We start from the raw sequence: 13,627 nt of genomic DNA, 5'->3' as shown, positions 1-13,627 counted from the left end.
TTTCAGGGAAGAAAGACAACCCTGTCCCATGACACTCCATACATCTAGGAACTACACAGAACCCTACAGGCCTACTTCTATCACTTAATAAGGGAAAATTCTCTCCATGCCACTTTTTAAGTATTCCAGTGTACCCTATATCCCACCCTCAGATTTTACTACTTCAACTCCCTAAAACAAACCTTAGGAGTGACTTTAGAAAGTACACTCATAAACAATCCCTGTTTGAATGCTACAGCTATCATGCAATGTGCATTTTAAGCAATATTTGTGAAAATATTTGAAAACATAAACTAGAAAGGATAAATCTCCCTTGTCCCACAATTAAATCAGCCTGCAAATTTCATAAAGTTTTCTTTCTTAGGCCACGTTCTTTTCAATCTCACACACTTGCACCAGTAACTCTCTCCTTCCTGAAAGTTAGTTAGGTAGTTGCTGCCTGCCATCTAAAGGACACATGCCTGGTTCAGGTAGGAACACGTTGGGATAGTATGACCTGTACCTAGTGGATGAATCTACTATCCTCCCACTGAGACAGTCTCCATCATTCAAGACTACAAACAAAATGCAGATACAAATATCACTTGCCTAATGGAATCTCTCATGAGCTGCGCACCTTGGAGCAGCTTCCTGTGAGCAGGGCCTCTGAGCAACTTACAAAGTGCTCTGCCAGCTTGTGCTCCTCAGCCAGTTATTCTCAATGGCCCTCAGGGTCATGCTGGATGAGGAGTTTTTGATATGCCTATTGAGAAGAAAGAAGCATCTTCCCCTTCCTGAAGCTTCTGCCTTCAGTGAGCCAATTCTGGTGCCTGAACCTCAGTCAGAAAATTAAAAAAACCTAAGGTAAGATACAAGGGGAAATTTATAACAAGAACTTAATGAATGATGAGATAGTAGGATTTGGACAGGGATTTCTGTGACAATATCCCTTTGAAGCTTTCAAACCAATATCCTGGTACTCTTTGATCAATTGTTCAACATTTTTGCACTTGCCAGTTTACCTTCTGTCGACTAATAAACACCCAATGTTGGTAATTTGTATACTTTCTTGGTCCTATTCTTTGGATACTATGAAAAAATACATTTATGCATTTAATCATATGTAAGTATGTGTATACATATGTATAGGTAAAAACATATGTAAGTACAGACATATATCTAACTGTATTCTTTACTGTGAGATCCTTACTACAAAAGATGAAATATGTGGAAGAAGGTCTGAATTTAACTCTTCCTTTAGACCATATATGAGAAGGTGGATGGGACCTGGATGTATAGGAAATCCTGAGAGTGGTTCATTCAGAGTAACTCTACAAGTACCAAAAAACAAACAAACAAACAAACAAATAAAAACAAGAAAACAAAACAAAACAAAAACAACAAAAGACATACAAACTTATGTGGGCAATGGCATTGTTGTTAGAGTGAATCGAATTGGTAAAAATCAGCAGCTTGTGTGTGTGTGGTCATGTTTCTCTCTGTTCTTCCACCTGGGTTAAGCTTGTAGAAAAAAAAAGTGTTGTGCCAGCCTGCTTTCATCAGCAATTTGCTCTCTGAGGACCTGTGCCAGGGGACTGTCAGTGTCTTTCTTGGTAAGGAAGTCCTTGAGATGCTGACTGAGAGAAAATTAGGCATCTTTCTCTTCTTGTGACTGCTGAAGTAATTAGGTGACAGCTCTCAAGCTCAAGCATGACTTAGAACAAAGAATTTCCTGATGCAGGCAGAAGGGAATGCATCAGAATGCATGCAGTATTGAGAAGAGATAAGAATTTAAGAGAGGTGTTTCTGAAGGTATCATGGGGAGTCCTTCAGTGCAATTCAGACTCATTTAATGCCAGACGTCAATGAGCATTTATAGTTTACTTGAACTCTATTTCAATAAGTTCATAAACTAATAAGTTTGGGCATTTAATACAGGAATATTGAAGAAATCAAGTGACATCCTTTCAAAACACACTTTAAAACTGTGGACAATAGGTACATAAATACAGCAGACCAATTTTTCCCTGGAATTGGAGGAAAGATGATATACAATCAACATATCACATTAGTTAGCTTAGCAGACCTCAATGATCAGAATTACCCGGTGGAATTTGACTCTTGTTCTTCATCCTTACTATCTTGTTTGTTTTTTGCCAATAAAATCAGACTGGACCAGCAACATTATACCACCCCTGCTTTACACACTGCAAACACACGCATATAAATGTTTCTCTAGATATAATGGGACATCGTGGGGAAAACACTGAAGGAGAAGTTAAATGTAGGTACCCTGAACTTATGATAAAATATGGCCTTGTTTTGGAGACCAAGTGAGTATGCAGTCTTGTTCTGATAAATTATTCACCCAGATCCACTGTCTGAACTCAGGGCAAAAGTGGAGCATGCACTTTTTCTCTCCCAGAGATCCTGTTAAAAGTGCCTAGCTGCCTTCTAAAACACATGGGTAACTTGATTCAGCAGACACTTTGCTTGATGTTGGTTCAGATTAGAAAAGATAATAAAAGTAGATTTAGATGGAATATGAGAAAGAATTATTGGTGCTCCATGGACACAAGACGCTTGGCCATTCATGGGTTTTGCAGGTGACAGGGTAAAGCATTCCCTTCAGATAAAATGTAATATATGGGCAATGAGAATTTGGAACTGGAGCTTAGAGCTAAGAAAACATACCATATCTAAAAATGTAAACTATTTTGCCATCCTTGTATAGCCACAAATGCTCAAAAGCACTGTTGAGAATCTTTATAAGAGGAAACATGGGAAAAGAATTCTGTATAAATGAGGAATCTGAATGTTGAAGAACTATCTAAGTTTCTTTGGATACATTCACTCTCCTCACCCATGCCTGCAATGTTCCATAACTTGCAATTGCCAGTGAATGACAGCTGGAACAGGTGGGGCTAAAAGTAGGAAGAGTGCAAACTACCTTACCCACCCAATGTCTGTTCTTCAGACCATGTCCTAGAGTTTGACTTAAACCAATGAGTAACTATGGAACCTTCCTGCAGGGAGATCTCTCTACCCATGTAGATGACTTAAATTAAGAATAGGGAAGCTACCTGAGATTTCCTCAGGAGCTGCAATTTTCTTTATAATTTTTTAACAGTTGTAGATGGACAGCTTTATTTGTTCATTTCTTATACCTTTATTTGTTTAGTTTTTTTTTATGCAGTGCAAAGGATTGAACCCAGTGCCTTACACATGCAATGCAAGCATTCTGCCACTAAGCTACAGCCCCACTCCACCACCTTTTTCTTGTAAGCATGGTGTACTCGCTAGCCACATGCAGAGAAGAGTACACCACATGTTCCTCAGAGAGGGAGGCTTAACTCTTGCTTGGGAGGCCAGATGAGTGAGACAAGTCATGGCAACTGAAATGAGCAAAAGCACCTCATTCAATGAGTTCATCAGCACTTCATTCATGTCCTCCTCTACTTGCAGCTCCATGCTGAGACCTGGTATATAAGGAGAGCAGAATGCTCTAATTGAAATATTGGACTGTACAACGACTCACCTGGTCTTGGTTAAAACATTCAAGGAAAAGCTCCAGAAAGCAGAGTGTTTATCCCTTCAAAGCAGGGGAACAAATAAATCCCCTGACTATAGAGTTTGACTTTCCTGGGATTTTCAGAAGGAGGGTGGAGTGTGAGAGAGGGCTTCAGGTGCTCAGTTCACTGGTTAGGTAACATTGCTGATGAGAAAGAAGACTCTTCTTCCACAACCACCCCACTCTGTTTATTCCTGGGTTCACCATCCTAAATTTTCATTGACCCCCTCCCCCCAGAAAAATGACTGATGTGAATATAATTCTCTTTTAATGGACTACTCCTAAGCTGCACTCAGAGAAGAGACTTCATACTCACCCAACAGGTCAACACTGGAGCAGGGTAGTTGGTGGATTTCAGGCAGTTCATAGTAAGTGGAGGATGTCTTATGGCCCTCATCTTCAGGGCTTTTTCTACTTCTTCCTTTTCCTCCTGTCCCCCTTTGTTCAGCCTTGTGTGATGAAGTGTATGATTAAACCAAGAAATATTGGATGCAAGAGTTCCAGGTGGTCCTGAAAGAAGTCTAAGGGAGTGGTCACAGTAGATCAGGGGGACTACCTTCTAAGAGAAAGAAATTTGTTCACCTAGGATAATGGCAGAGTGCTGCTGCTTTCATGGAAGGACATAAAAGAAGATGTGCTGACTGAAAATGTGCTGAGGTGCCGCAGTCTGGCTGCAGCAAAATAACCCGGGGTGGGGGGGGTGATGAACAACTTGTGTAGATTGATACAGCAGGATTGGAAGCCGTTTATTGTAAGACAGGAACAGTATTTACACATTCCACACAGCTTATCTAATTAACATAAACTAAATACATCAGTCAACCAACAAGGAATCTCCACACTTAATGGTTCGCTGCTATTACTTCACAAACCACTCCCTCTGTCATTTTGCCAGGCGCCATTCAGACTTGTTTACAGACTCTAACACTGAGGATGATGGATTCTCAACATTCCCTGTTTGATATAAGCATGGCCTACAGCACACACAGAGAACACATCAGTGCCTCCAACTTTTCTATAAATTGCATCAATTTTTACATACATTGGAAGTCAATGCTCTTGAGACACTGCAGAATTCAAGAGATGTTTGGCATTCTAGGATTATTTCTCTACATATTGTGAATACATATTTTTTTTCTGGTTCCTTGGAATGAAATCCCTGCTATTATGCTACAGCCAACCATGCATCAACCAGATATACATCTCATCCTGAGTTTCTCCATACAAGAGTGTATGGATTCTGAGTTTAAAAACTTTAACAAAGTTTATTATTTCTACCCTCATGAGGCCCAGCAAAGGACAGTTCCCAAAAAGAAACCCTTGTCAAATAAATAAGTGAATTTAGTATTTGTGTTACCTTAAAGTTGAAGAGAATAACATGGGATATAGCCATAAAAAAGACTTGGTAAACTTTATAGAATCAGGGAAAATATAGTAAATTGTTGGAAATTTCCTATTATATTAAAAGTAAATATATGGTATCTTTCCTCTGTCAATCAGTCAATCAGCATATATACACCCATAAATACACAAGTATTATATTTTATTTAATATTATATAATTTGTTTTCAAAAATGAATTGAAGCCAAGATCTGTTTCATAGATTTTGTTGTTAAAAATGGGATTGTTCTCTTTCTCATTTGATACAGTAGATTGTAAATCACACAAATTGATTGTCAGAGCCTCAGTCTGCATAGATGGTGACCTTGGAACAATCAGTCATTCCTATAACTAAGTGTACTCATCTGTAAGACCAGAAGTCTTCCAATCAGGGCTCAAGATACTGTAAAGATAAGGACAAAGTAAACAATGAAACAACAATACTGCCTGATACAGAGAAAGCTCTTGAATTCTGGTTTCCAGTGCAACCATTCATGCTTTAGTTTGGTGATGCAGAGTACATGTGGGAGAGTATAACTTCATAGTTTCTTTATTTTATTTTATTTGTCCTTTTTAGATATGCATGATGACAGAATATATCTTAGCATATTACACATACATGGAGTATGACATTGTATTTAGGATTCAATTTTTGTGGTCCTACATAATGCAGTTACTCTGGTTGTGTGTTCAAATACAAAGATAAGGAAGTTATGTCCAATTCCATAGTTGATTTCTGTCACCTCTAGCTATAATTGTATAGACTTCAGTGTTTTCAAGACTTTTTTCTTATTGGTGTTATTGAGGTGGAATTCTCATAAGAGTGTCCATCAAAAAATAAATTAAATAGTGATATTTATAATGTTGTGGTTTAATTACCAAAATTACCTTCTTTTAAACATTTTAATTACTGAAAATAAATTATGAAGAGCCACCCCACGCACCTGCAAGGTAGGTGGACCTGTGACCCACTGGCAGAACAGGACCAGCGGCCCGCCATTGTGGTAGACATACCGCCCCCATTGGGGGAGGGGCAGAACCACTGTGTGCCTGCAAGGTAGGCAGACCTGCCACCCACCAGCAGAACAGGTCCAGAAACCCGCAGAGGGGCAGAGCTGCCCCCCCGCGCCTGCAAGGTAGGCAGAGAGGCGACCCACTGGCAGAACAGGCCCAGCGGCCTGCGAATGGACAGAGCCACCCCTCCCCCATCTGCAAAGGTAGGCGGAAATGCGACCACCCACAGAACAGGCCCAGCGGCCTGCGGAGGGGCAGAGCCACCACCCACGCCTGCAAGGTAGGCAGACCTGTTACCAACCAGCAGAACATTGCCCCAATTGGAGGAGGGGCAGAGCCGCCGCTCACACCTGGGAGGGAGACTTTGCAACTATACAAGAGCAATATAAATATATAGGGGGAAAATTCAATAAACCAACAGTTTCACCAAGCAGAAAGAAACGCCAACAGTATGAAAAGACAAGAAAAGAAAGGACCACAAGCCCATTTAGGTCAACTCAATATTAGAAGAGGTAATATCTGCAGCAGATGGAATGTCAGATAAAGAATTCAGGATATACATACTTCAGATGATCTGGAGTCTCAAGGAAGACATTAGACAGCAAAATCAGACAATGAAAAATCACTTTGACAATGAATTACATAAACAAATCCAAGAAGCAAAAGATCAACTATACAGGGAGATAGAGGTTATAAAAAACAAACAAACAGAAATCCTAGAAATGCAGGAAGCAATAAACCAACTTAAAAACTCAATTGAGAATACTACCAGCAGAGTAGAACACTTAGAAGATAGAACATCAGACAATGAAGAGAAAGTATTTCAACTTGAAAAGAACATAGACAGCTCAGCAAGACTGTTAAGAAACCATGAGCAGAACATCCAAGTAATATGGGCTAACCTAAAGAGACCAAACTTAAGAGTCATTGGGATACAGGAAGGTATAGAGGCACAACCCAAAGGAATGAGCAATCTATTCAATGAAATAAACGAGAAAACTTCCCAGACTTGAAGAACGAGACAGAATCCCAAATCCTAGAAGCCTACAGGATGCCGAATGTGCAAAATCATAAGAATCCACACCTAGACACATTATAATGAAGTTGCTCAACATACAGATTAAGGAGAGAATTTTAAAAGCTACAAGAGAAAGGAAGCAGATTACATTTAGGGGTAAACCACTTCTCTATTCTTCTGTCAGCAACCACACCAGGTCCCACCAGGTCCTCTTACCAGCTAACCCAAAGCTCAAACTAGCTGAGGAGAGCCCTTGGACCCTATCAGAGATCTGGTGAAAATGGCCTTTAAAGTTGCTTTGTCATCACTGAAAACAGGTTACTAAGAATTGTCCCTTACAGGCTTTTTGGGATATCCACTCCCATCCTCCCCTCTGCTCTACCTGTTCTACTGCTCAAGTTTTCCTTGCTAGAGAAAATCCTATTCTTTTACATCACTCCTTCCTCATTCTCAGATCCACAGCTACTCTCAGCCCTGCCTTCCCATCTTCCCCTCCTTACCCAGGCCCACAGAAAAGTCTTAACTGACCTTCCCCACAAATCTTCACCATGGCTGATTTTAGGACTTTCAGCAAAAGAATCTCTCCAAAAATATTAATGTAGATAAACTTCCTATTTTCCTGTTGCCCTGTTTTACTTGGCCACTGTCTGGAAAAAAATCAGCACTCCAGACCCTGGACACCTCCTTACTAGTTTTCCCAAAATATGTAAACAAGGCCTCTGGCCTTGAGCTGGGGTTTCACAGAGAAGGCTACATTTCTAAGATAAGGAAGTTTCAAACTGGGCTCCATGATAACAGCTGGTGGGGGGGGGGTGAGGAGGAGAGAAAAGGAAGAAAAAGCTCTCCCCTTCCCAGGTGTGTCCTTGGAAGGGTTAACTTGCCCAGAACACACACACACACACACACAAATACACAAAAACTGCTTTTTGTGAACTTCTGCAGACTGTGAACTTCTGAGCCCCTTCCCTTACATGTTGGGTACAAAATTCTGAAACAATCTAAACTTGGGGTTCAGGGGATTAATTGATTACAACAGAAGCTGTGCCTTCTGAATCTGGCTGCAACCAAATAAAACTATTTCCCTATCTTCAGTGCTATCTTAGGTGCCTTGCCTTGTCTGTCCCTACTACAGTATAATTCTATATACTTAAACATTGTTCATGTTTTCATGAAATGGTCAACAGATGTGATTAAATGTGTGCTGCAAACAACAAAATATCTCTTATTAAAATGGAATAATTTGCCTAAATTCAGAAATTTACAAGGATTGTTTCAAAGTGTGAATAAAGAAGTAGTTAACAGGAGAGAGAAATTAGAAGGTTCTAAGTATGGATTTAATAGAAGAAAAATGTGTTTTTGGATAAGAGAGTCTATTAAGTAAATAAGAGGATTGAAGCAAGTGATGAAGAAAGTCTGTGTATGCTGGCTACATAGGTTTAAGTAAGTGCTAAAGAAGGTCTGTGTATACAACTATGGTTAAACAACAACTGTTATTTTGCAATATTGTAATATGTTATTTCTTTAAAAGCTAAACTTGATTAATATAAAAACATCAATAATAATCGTGGTACTATTACTCTTCTTTGTATATTAAATGCGTTCATATTTTCCAGGTATATGTCATTAAGATGGAAGCTTTAAAAAATTTTATCAAGCTAGTGTTCTACAAAAGGTTGCATGGTTATTTTAGGATTATAAAAATAACATATTGGAGATTTATTTATATCATTTAGTCTTCTAAAACTGAACCTGTTATCAATAAGATTAATATAAAATTCTATACACTGGGTACAATTTAAATGTAATATACTGTTTTACCTAGAATTAATGTGACATCAAGTAACAACATATATAAACTTTATAAAATAATATTTAAAAACAAAGATCAGTTTGATAGTAGAACACTTTACCTAAGATTTATAAATCTTAGCCTTACCTGAGATAAGGCTATGCTTCCCATCTTACTACATGTCAGAATGATTCCAAAGTAGGCCAGAATTTAGCTAAAGCCCAATACTCTTAATTTAGGGTGAAAATGACTTTGCTGGATGTTATAATCAAGACTTAAAGTTAAATTGAAATGGCCAAGAAAACCAATATTTGGTTCTGGCCCTCTGAGTCAGTTTGAATCCAGGGAACAGGGAACTTCTCTAAAGAGCTTTGCAACTCTGGGCCACATAACCTCCTAGTCAGGGAGATTATTGAGACCACTGGAGAATGAAAAGCCAATCAGTGCACTTTCTGTGAATAGGAGGGTCATTGGAGACAGGAGACATCCCTGATGTTTCCAAGGGAACCCACATGATCAAGCAAGACCTGGACCCATCCTAGCACAAATGGCATTAGCAGAACTAAGAAGCTGCTCTCAAGTTCCCCCACGAGCGACCCCTATGGGAACTCAGCTGACTCTTAACAATAGATAGAAACAAAGTCAATTTTGACCAACTTGATCTTAAACACCTACCAAAACCAGTTAAGCCAAAACACAGTCTTTCCTGGGAGTAATAAAAGACAAGAACAGCTAGAAAAGAGGAGACAGCAAATAAGCCAACAGGCTCCATGGGGAATGTTCAGTCAAGTATAGCCTTGGCTCCTCCCCCTCACAGGACTCCTATTAGTCCTCTCTAGGTTTCTCCTAATCCAGTTTTCGCAACCCCTCTTTAACTTCCTAGGAATGAGAACTACTCTCCAGCAGGTCCACTCTGCTTATTCTGTCTGTTCTACAGTATCCACACAAGGAAGCATCAAACCTAAACTCCCCACACCTCAGATGAGGAGCCACCAGCCAGGCAAAGACTGGTAGATCAACTTCACTCATGTGCCTAGGCACAAAAAGCTTTGCTACCTACTTACATTGGTTGATACTTTTTCAGGTTGGATAGAAGCTTTCCCTACATCCAGGGAAATTGCTGACACTGTCACCTCCATCCTCATCCAGCAGATCATTCCCAGGTTCAGACTTCCCGCCTCCATCCAGTCAGACAACAGTCCGGCCTTCACTTCTCAGGTTGTTCAACTAATCTACAAAGGTCTCAACATCACTTGGAGGCTCCACAACCCCTATCAACCCCAATCCTTGGGTAAGGTTGAGAGGCCTAATGGCATTCTCAAGGATCATCTCACTAAACATGCTATTGAAGTCAGGCTCTTCTGGCCCAATCTCCTGCCATTGGCTCTCACCTGAATTCAGGTAGCCCCAAGAGCTCCCTCAGGCCTTAGCCCATTTGAGCTACTCTCTGGGTGCCCTTTCTTAATCAACCAAATCTTTTCAATCACTCCTCCTCCCCTTGTGTCCTACCTGCCTAATCTCACACTTCTATGCAAACTCCTAAGGGAACATGCAGACCGGTGCCTTCCTGTTCCATTCATTGCCTCAATCCCCGCACAACCACCAACTGAATTGGACCCTCTTCAACTGGGTGACTCAGTCTTACTTCAGGAACTGCATTCTCAATCGTTGGAAGCTCAATGGATGGGACCCCATACAGTCATACTTACTACCCCAATGGTGGCCAAGCTTTTGGGCCACTCCCCGGTACCATGTCTCCCACCTTAAAAAGGTACTTGTTTCAAATGTCCAGTCCTGGACTTCCACCACGCCCACCAAACTCAAAATTTCTCACGAACCCTCTTCTTCTTTTACTAATCATTTTTCTCTCTCAAGTTTTTATCTCAAACCAGATACCACTTCTACATCCAAGTGACATGACACCAGGATGACATCATCCACTCTCAATTTATGGGTCAAGGCAATTGCCCTTCCACTGGCTGCAATCGTTCTGTCACCCTTAACATTACTGGATTCAACCAAGCCACCTCCAATACTTCCTAGAGTCCCTGCTACAGGAACAGTGGCTGATACCAGAATCTCCTCCATACAGGACTGGTTTGATGCCATCGAGGACTTGTGGCTTCAAGGAACTTTTATGGACTTTACCCCTACCACAGTAGTTGTCTGTAGCCACTGAGTGTTATTTCTGGCTGCCCTGGTGTTCTCAGACCTGTCCCCCAAACATTCCTCCACTTCCCCTTATAGGTCAAATGCCTCCCACATTAAGCAGGAAGTAGCCAGAGGACTTTACGCAGTTCCCCATGTCACTTAGAAAAACCAAAAAGGAGAAATGTTGGGTGCAGAACAGGCTGAACTGTGTTGTCTGCAGGGCAAGCTGAACAGATGTTGGCTACAAGATAGTCCATGCACTCAAACCTCCCTCTATCTGGTTCTTTATCACCTGTTTGCATCAGGTCTGAACATTCAACCCCACTCAAGGCTGAACAATTAACCCCCCATTGGGCCAACAAGGCAGCTTGCAGACCCAGAGGCCCCATTAGATTTGGGCTATAAAAACTCCCTCCTGCCAGGCCCCCCTCTCTTGCTCTCTCTCTCTCTCTCTTGCTCTCTTTATCTTTCTTGCGTGTGCTCTCTCTCTCTTGCTCTCTCCCTCTTCATCTATTTCTCTCTCTCTCTCTCTCTCTCTTTCTTTCTTTCTTTTCTCTTTGTTGCACTGCTGCAATAAAGATCTTTTAGTTGCTCCTAGTGTTGTTGTCACTTTTCTTTCATGTACCACATGTGTCACCTGGACTCCCAGAGAATTCTTAGGCTTGTGATTCTTCTGACTAAGTGGGTCACAAGAGACACTCCCTTAGGAAGCCATGGTCAGGCAGGCAGTTTGGTCTCCCTTGAGGTCATCTATGTGCACATAGTGTTCATGCATGTGTATGAACCTGGTTGCTTCTGCACACAATCACCCAGTGACACACTGTGCTCATTGAAGCACAAAAGGGCTGTACTTTGCACAGTCTTATTGCAAACCATGTCAGAGTGAGGGAATTTAGTGGTGTAGCACTGGTGTTCAACGTCCCTTGAAAATCAAGTCAAATCAGTGCAGAGAGTGATTTTGGTCTTTTTGTCCTCTCCCATTTCTTTAAATTAAAAAAGAAGCAATTTTTAAGCCACTTGTTTAAAATCTTAATGAAGACAAGTGAACTTATGGGCATAGAAATGACTAGCTGACTCAAGAGTTATTATACAGATGCATAAAACAAGTTCTAAATGCATGAAGAAGTGGCAAATTAGGCAATTCTCATTTTAGAAATAACTGTGTTTGTTGTAAGTTCTTTGTGGCTAATGGCATCCCACTACAAAGTTTCCTGGTGTCTCAATGACCATGACTTAGTTGTAATATAAGGATCTATCATGATTGATGTTTTCTGTTTTATAAGAATATTGCATGGCCAATGTTCCGCCCTTTATTTCCTTAGAACACTGAGGCCCTCCAGGGGGTTGCCTGACTCAAAGCAAGACTCATGTGTACCTAGTTGGCAGGAAACCAAGAACTAGGCACAGGTTCAGAATCCAAATAACTACCCTCTTTGGAGGACTAGGACCCTAAGCCAACCAGTGCAGGATGTGTGATGTTGGAATCTTTTACCTCCCTTGGGACCGTGGCCATTATTGGATGTTGGCTGAGGTGGCCTCATGGGTTCTTCCAGAGCATTTCCGTATACATGACCTGGCTGGATTGGGGTTTGCCAGCTTTTAGCCTGTGTGCGGGCTTTTGACCTTAGTCCCGCCTAATGGTTTAACCTGAAATCTGCCTAGGCCCTTAGTGATAGTGACGTAACTGCTCCTTATTGTTTCTTGCTACTGTCTCTTCTTACTCCCTCTTTTTATCACTATTTAACCTTGTCCCTGACACAATAAAGTTGAGATTGCTGCACCTCTATGGTTGACTTAACTCCCGACTCTTGGCCAGGCTGTGTGGTGGGATGGGTTGCGACACTCACCCTCTCGCTGAGATAAGGGAAGCACCAGCTGGTCTCATGCATTCCTCAAACCTTTGTCGGAGGGCGGTTCTGACAGTGTGAGACCCTCTGCAATACTGTAAATTAAAAGCACTTCATCATGTAACAACCTGGGCTGGATTTTACAGCAGTGCCCAATCACTCTGAGCCATGTGGGAAATAACTGTAGTGTTAACAGAGAAGCCAGTATGACCCTGCAGGTGCACTTGGGGAAAGGCCCAGGAGACTTGCATCAGGGTGTAACTCAAGCAAACTTAGGTGAGGGCAAATTATACAAAAAGGTCTTTCATCTATAAGGGGGAGCATGCAGGGGCTACCTTCTCCTTGCTTTGGGCTCATTCCCCAGCCTCTATGAGGCATTTCTACATGGAACTTGGAAGTCTTGATACTTCCCAAATGTCTGGAACAGCAGGTTTTTCATCATTTCTTGCCTGAGATCTGGCACCCTCCTGGGCCTCTGTCTCATCCACAGCAGCCTCTACCCCAGAGACCTGTTATCTGCTGACAGCTGGGAAGGAATAGGCACAGGCATCACAAATCCTATTTTGTCACAAGCTCTCCTGAACCACGGAATGAGCCTGATGTCTCAGGAGTGCCCAAAGTGGAGGTGGTAATGGCATTGCAATTCTTCACATTCTGAGGTATCTTAGTGCTGCCAGGAGTCTGCTTGAGTAACCTGAGAAGCTACACCATGATTTCCATGATGTCAGTGATATTTCATGTGCATTTCTCTATAGGAAGCAGAGGCAGGAGCCGCTCCATGCTCTCCCTGGTCTTCTTGTTGGATTGATGTTGAGCTGACTGTGGGACACTTTAAGCACATAGCAAGTAGAAAAACTACATCAGTGTCACGGTGTAGC

This window comes from Ictidomys tridecemlineatus, chromosome 11, assembly GCF_052094955.1.
Source record: "Ictidomys tridecemlineatus isolate mIctTri1 chromosome 11, mIctTri1.hap1, whole genome shotgun sequence".
Lineage (NCBI taxonomy): Eukaryota > Metazoa > Chordata > Mammalia > Rodentia > Sciuridae > Ictidomys > Ictidomys tridecemlineatus.
Note: the sequence above shows the minus strand (reverse complement) of the source record.